This window comes from Ixodes scapularis, unplaced genomic scaffold (genome assembly GCF_016920785.2).
Source record: "Ixodes scapularis isolate PalLabHiFi unplaced genomic scaffold, ASM1692078v2 PGA_scaffold6__148_contigs__length_123643588, whole genome shotgun sequence".
In the NCBI taxonomy this organism is placed as follows: Eukaryota; Metazoa; Arthropoda; class Arachnida; order Ixodida; family Ixodidae; genus Ixodes; species Ixodes scapularis.
In genome coordinates this window covers 102,069,276-102,074,853 of record NW_024609881.1, presented here as the reverse complement: position 1 = coordinate 102,074,853, position 5,578 = coordinate 102,069,276, and positions in this window count along the sequence as shown.

Here is a 5,578-nt window from a genome sequence, read left to right as displayed (position 1 = left end):
GATTCCGGAAACACACGAAACGTGTCTGTGTTGTTAATTTTGATTGCATTTTGCTTAACCACTCAATCAAATGTGTGGTTTCACGTTGGAAAATAAAATTGGATTTTTCGGATTCTATATGGCGTGACAAGAGCACAGTGTCGTCAGCATACTGATTTAGTCTGTATCTAACCGTTGAATTTGACATATCATTAACAAACGCATTAAAGGTAAGTGAGACAAGAGGGATCCTTGTGTAACTCCGCATTTCAGAGCGATCTTCGAACTTCTTTTGTGGCCTATGAAAACTCGTTGAGAGTTTACAGCTATATAATGTTTTAGTACTTCCATAAATGTACCTCGGAGACCAATATGATAAAGATTTTCAATAGAATGCTATGGTTAACGCTGTAAAATTCCCTTGCTACATTGACAAGGGGCACATACGACCTTGTTTCTTTTTCGTTTTTTTTCCAAATGCGTAATGCAATTCATTTGCAAAAACTTTAAGTAATGGCTGTGTACCCCATCTGTTGACAAAACAATATTGATTATTGGATATGGTGTCAAACTTATCAAGGAACTGACTCATTACTTGGAACAGGTCTTTCTTTAAGATAAGGCTTATAATAAAAAAAATATCGAGATGGGACGATAATTTTCGACCTTAGGACGATCTCCTCCTTCATGAAGAGGCTTAACTTTCGCAGTTTTCAAGTTATTAGAATTTTTTTCCTTTGCTGTGAAACCATTTAACATCTGCAGAGCGACGTCTTTAATTGCATCAAAATTGATGATGAGATCATTTGCTTTGATATTATCAACTCCACGTGATTTTCCAGGCTTAAAACTAAATATCATACTTTTCAGATCGTATTCTGATAACTCAGGAAGAAAAGCTGACGCCTTGTTTGAATCTGTTGAGGTAATTGAATAGGCAAGATAATTCTGCGAAACGCCTGAAAAGTGTGCGAAATTTGCCTTATATTTATTGACAACTGAGCATGTAATTGGACCAAATTCTTTTTCAAGCTCCTCATACACTGAATTTGAGGAATTATGTCCGCAGAGCTGGTTGAGTAGAGACAAAGTTTTTGCTACATTTGATCTTGCACGGAAACAATTTTGTTTTGAAAGTGCCTTTTGCTGGCGGCCCGGAGGAGCGCATTTGCACGATTACGTGCGCTACGAAATTCTGTTTTCAGTTGTGCATTTTGGGGAGGACGCCTCCCTTTTCTTCATAAAGTACCTTTATTGTAAAAAGCTCGTAGAATATCTGCATTAAAAAATACCTCCTCCTCACGGCGTTGTCGGATTGTAAGAACCTTTTTAGGCTCTTCTATAAAAACATTCCAAGTTAATTTGAAATTAGAGTAGGCTTGGTCGTAGTTCCACGCTCCGTAACAAATCTTGCCACTGGTAAGCCGACACCAGTTCGTCAAATTTTTTTCATCTACAATCTCAATTTCCTTTATTATAGAACTTGTGTTTTTACCGTCTTTTCACAAACAACTTGACACACTGCGAAATAATGACCTGCCAGTTTTTGTAATATTACTACTCAAGTAATAATACAATATGACGCGCACAAATGAATATGATCTATGCAAGACGATACTAATTTATCTGATATTGATTCTTCCCGTGTTGGCGAGTTAATGACGTTCACAAATCCAACGTTGGATATCACATGAAGACAGTCGCAGATAATTGAAATTGATGTTTTCAAAGAATCGATACTAAACTCCCCAACTAGGGAAATCTTTCCTAGTGACGGGAGTCCCATTGGTACTGTTTTTAGCCCATCACCGAAAATAGACCAGGAGTTTTTCATTCTTAGGTTAATAAAGATTGACTTTGAATTAGCGAAATAAATATCGGCAACCTCACTAACCAAAACTCCCCTAACTAGAGTTCCTGCTCCACCTCCCCTGACGCCTTGTCGTGTGCGACAGGAATTTTGTACCTAGAAAGAAAAAGAAAACTATCACACAGCTTATTATCGCTGTTAATTTCAGTTAAAACCAAAACATCAAAAACTCTGCTACTATTCTAACGAGTACCGAGAACTGATCCCAGTATTTTCTTAGACACCTGATATTTACATGCAATAAAACAAACGCCTCTCCATAATTAAGACATAACACTTGCTGGAAAGATAGTAAGTCGGGACATTTAAAAACAAAACGTTCTTCAATCACTCTAGGCCATATTGTCAATGTCATTTACGCTATTAACGCGAATAACCGGAGAACCTTCCTTCTTCTTTGCAAAAACGTTAGCGTTTTTTACCCACACGCACTGATATGGCTTATAATAATAGTAATCATAATAATAACAATAATAATAATAAGAAGAAGAATCAGTCAATCAATCACTCAATCAATCAGTGTTTATTACAGTCTCAAGGTACAACCAATATGTCTTAGTGCTAACACACTTTACAAAAACAAGCAAAGACACACACATTCAAACCCACATAAGAGTGCAGAGGGCGAACGTAGTCCGTCAGTCTGAGGCTAAATATATTAACAAGTGCGAAAGACACTCAAATCAATAAGGCAAATGAAAATCACAAAACAGAGACATCACCAGGTGTTAGAGCAAAATGCAAATACCTGGATAACGTACAGAAAAAACATTAACCTTTCAACTCCTGACCCTTTTCTTGCATTAAGAAGCTTCGAACAGCGTTGCCGAACTCGCTCTTGCATGATTTAAAAATATCAAGTGGATCAGAGTAAGGGTTATAACACTCAGGCAATCTCTGGATCGCGTTTAAATGGCTAAAACGTCCAACTATATAAAAATATTATTAAAGCACTGTAGAAACAAGTGGAACTCTAAGGCTCACTCCGGACTGAACGTTTGGCAGGCTTAATCAAGCCGGGCAGGGTCTTAAATAAAAGCAACAGATCTGCCATCACCCGATGCTGCTGCAGGCTCAACAAGTTGACGAATTGGAAGTTACACCTAACGTTTAAACAAGGATCACCTTTCTCATGGTAAGGATATCTAAAGCTGAAAAATTTGTTTTGGACTCGCTCGACAGATAAACTTTTAGTTTTGGAAATGCCGTTCGAAACAACCGAGGCGTACTCTAGCTGGGATATAACTAAAGAACAGTACAGCGTGAAGAAGAAGCGGACGGTCCTCTGAATTCCTTCGTTATGCAAGACGCTGCACCTAACGTCCGCAAGGCCGATTGAACCACTCTGGTTACGTGAGCGTCAAATTTCAGAGTTGAATCAAAAACAACACCAAGGTCCCTCAGTTCATTTAGACGTGACAGCAGTTCGCCATGGTAACTATTTGGAAAAAGATATATCGTCGGTTTTGCAAGAATATGCTATTACTTTTATTTTAGAATGATTCAAACGGAGGTGACGGTATAAACACCAATGACCAAAGGAATATGCGTCACTCTGAAACGTCATGCAATTCTCTAGGGTCGATATTTTTTTGTAAATTTTTATGTAATCAGCGTACTGCAGGAATGAGGAGTAGGGTGTAGCCCGAGAAGCATCATTTACAAGAATATTGAAAAGGAGGGGACCCAAGACAGATCCCTGAGGCACTGCAGTGCTTGCCTTCTAAAAGGATGAGGTAGTATCCTTGAAACGGACGTAGGCTTGCCTATTATATAAATGCAGAGAGCACGTCGTCTACTTCTCGCACATGATGTGCGATGACGTCAGAAAGACACCGAGCTATGATTGGCTCTAATTGAAGGGTAGTGGGTAGAGCTCAAAGCAAGCTGCCTCGAGGGCTACCCGCTATCCTTCATTTAGAACCAATCAAAGCTCGGTGTTCTGACGTCACCACAACCCCTGCAAAAGAAGCAGATGAACTTGCGCTCCGCATAACTTTTAACAAATTGTACACCGAACCCCACACTCCGTAAGGGGAAAGCTTGTATAAGAGGATGTTGCGGTTGACTGCGTCAAATGCCTTACTCAGATCAAAATTTTAAAAAAAGTCAAGCGGACTGAGTCTGCTGCATCATCAGACTTAAAAGATACGAGATCGATAGATGTCGATCTGTTGGACATGAAGCCATGCTGGTTATGAATGATTATACTACAACACTGGAAGGAGAAGAATTGATGGATGACCATTTCAAAGAGTTCAAAAATGAAAAAGAAAGAAAAATCGGTCTGTAATAGCACGTCACCACTATTTTCATATATCAGGACCGGAACAATCACTGCCACTTTCAAGTCGTCAGGAAATATTCGTAACGTCAAGGAGTAATTAAAAATTGTGTACAGTATAGGTGTAAATCATTTATGATAACCCTTAACGATTGCATCGGGAATCCCATCATCACCTGCAGACAGTGTGGGTCTCGTTTTCTTAATACATAGTCTAACACGCTCCTCATCGACAACGACAGAACCTGATGGGTCCCCAAACCCATCCCAGTGAGGCAAAATAGTTGAGGAGCAGTTATTATTGTTCATGGAGACTGACTCAAAGTAATCCGCAAACAGATCCGCATCAAGGTACAGAAAGCTGCCTCACAAAAGCCCTTGTGTGCTTGCGCGTGAGAAAGGGCAGCCCATTCGGATACGCACTTTTGAAAAGAAAATTTAAACAAAAACAACAGAATAATACATATAAATTTAGTTTGTGCTCGCCATTCAATTCTGAACAATAGTTATAAGCGGGTACTTACTAGTATAATTCTACGATCATTGTCTTCAAACACTTATACAGCATTACGACAAAAATAAACAAAGCTATCTGCGTTACAACTCACACAGCAGGTGCAAAGTATAGCATAAAGGAAACAGTAATAGGATGGTAGAAGTGATCCACACACTAAAATATTCGAAAAGATCAAAAGAGCAGTCACAATTCCCGACAAACTACACAAGTGAGAACGCGCTATCGGAAGGGATAACACACAATGGCAATCAATAAACTACAACGTTTAATCACTATAACCAGATGATAATTCGGAAGTAATTATGTGATACAGTACTAAGGGAGTTTAAGGAACGCAGTAACATTTTAATTCCATGTAGACAAAAGAGACGTAACAAATAAAAAAAATCGCGAGAGCGATTTGTCAGCCCTCATTTACTTGTGTACACCATTCCCTGATTTTTTTAAATGTTTTTTTCAGAAGTTCAGATGTGGAAAGTATGTAGATTTTCAGGAAGTTGGTTAAAATATGTGGGCACATAAAATTGACGCGCAAGTGTGTTAATACTTCTTCAAATGATTCGTATCCTCAACTAGGCTGAAGGTTTTACCGTGTATACGAGACTAGATCTCCGCATTAGCAATGAAAAATGATCGCTGATAACATTGCCAGAACATTTTCCGGATCATATCGACAAAATGATAATAAAAATAAAACTAGGGCAATATACTTAAAACTAAAGTAGGACAAGATTCACCAATATATGGCGCCAGTGTGTTATCTCCTAGTAAGCACTAGTAAGCGGTCATAACGCACGATTTCACATCCAAACCGGAATGCTTCAACCAGCTTGAAGAAGAAAACGACGTAGAAGGTGCACAATTGTGCGAGGCATCATTCAAACTCTAACGCTGCGTTCGAGCATACACGTGCTAAGTTAATAAAGAT